The sequence below is a fragment of the Pteropus vampyrus genome, unplaced genomic scaffold (assembly GCF_000151845.1).
Source record: "Pteropus vampyrus isolate Shadow unplaced genomic scaffold, Pvam_2.0 Scaffold20, whole genome shotgun sequence".
Lineage (NCBI taxonomy): Eukaryota > Metazoa > Chordata > Mammalia > Chiroptera > Pteropodidae > Pteropus > Pteropus vampyrus.
In genome coordinates this window covers 3986753-3988234 of record NW_011888801.1, presented here as the reverse complement: position 1 = coordinate 3988234, position 1482 = coordinate 3986753, and positions in this window count along the sequence as shown.

Genomic DNA, 1482 nt, shown 5'->3' with positions numbered 1-1482 from the left:
TATATAACTGACAAAATTTTAGAATTCAGACTATACACAGGACTCCTACACATCAATAAGAAAAAGCTACTCAACCTTACTGTGGTAACAATAGGCAATTTAAAGAGGAAAAAACAAGGTATCCAATACCTGTAAAAAAGATATGCATCCTTATGAATAATCAGGAGGATGCAAATTTTAAAACTGAGATATTTTACAATCACCAGATCTAGAAGTTTGATAAAATGAAGTGTTGGCGAGAAGAAATAAATAACTCATGTACACTGCTAGTGGGAGCCAAATTAGTTTAATGACTTTGAAAAGTATTTTGATAATCCTACTAAGTATACTCACCAGATAAACTCTTCCATATACACACGTGGAGACATGTTCAAAAATAATCATTGAAGCATTATTTGTTAATAACAATAAACTAAAGATGTCCCAAAAGTCCATCAGTAAGTAAATAAGAATAAACTTGGTATATCCTTGTAATGGCATGTTATAGAGCAGATGAAATGAATCAACTACAGACAAATGTGTCAATATGGATAAACTGTAAAAGTGGGTGCTTAGTTCAAAGACAAGTTATGGAATTTTCTATACAGTAGGATGCCATTAACATAAAATTTTAAAACATATAAAACAATAGTATGGATTTTATGGATCCAAATATATGTATTAAAATTTCAAAAATATACATGAGACAGTTATGTAAAACTTCCTGACCATGTAATCTCTAGGTTGGGAAGAAGACTAGGATTTGGGTGAGATACCAAAGGCGTTTCAATTGTGTCTGAAATGTTTTTGTTCCTTAAGAAATATTTAAAGCAAAAACAACAAAATGTTAAGATTTGTTAAATCTTAACAGTAGGTACATAGAATTATCTTTCTTTACTGAATGTTTGAAATTTTTATAATAATAAAAATATGAAAAGCAAAAAAAATTGCAAAGTTTTATACTTTGATCCACTTTTGTTTAAAATTTTTAAAAATTGTGTGTGTATTAGTTTGCTAAGGCTGCCCTAATAAATGCTACAGACTGAGTAGCTGAAACAACAGAAATTTATTTTCACACAGGTCTGGAAGCTAGAGATCCAAGCTCAAGATGTTAGCAGAGTTTTTTTTTCTTCTGAGGCCTTTGTCTTTGACTTTCAAGTGGTCATCTTCTCCCTGTATTTTCATATAGTCTTTCCTCTGTGTGTGTCTGTGTTCTAGTTCTCTCTTCTTATAAGGACACCAATCATAGTATATTAGAGCCCATCGTATGAACTCATTTAATCATAATTACTTCTTTAAAGGCACAATTTCCAAATACAATCACATTCTGAGGTACCGGGGATCTGTACTTCAACATACAAATTTGGGAGGATCGCAATTCAGATCTGATAGTGCGTGTGCACACAATATTTTTTGACCTTTTCATCTTCTCTTCCCTTGTTCAGGGTCCCAGCCTTAATAATATCATCAACTCAAGCTTGTTCTGTTTCTTTCTCCTAGGAA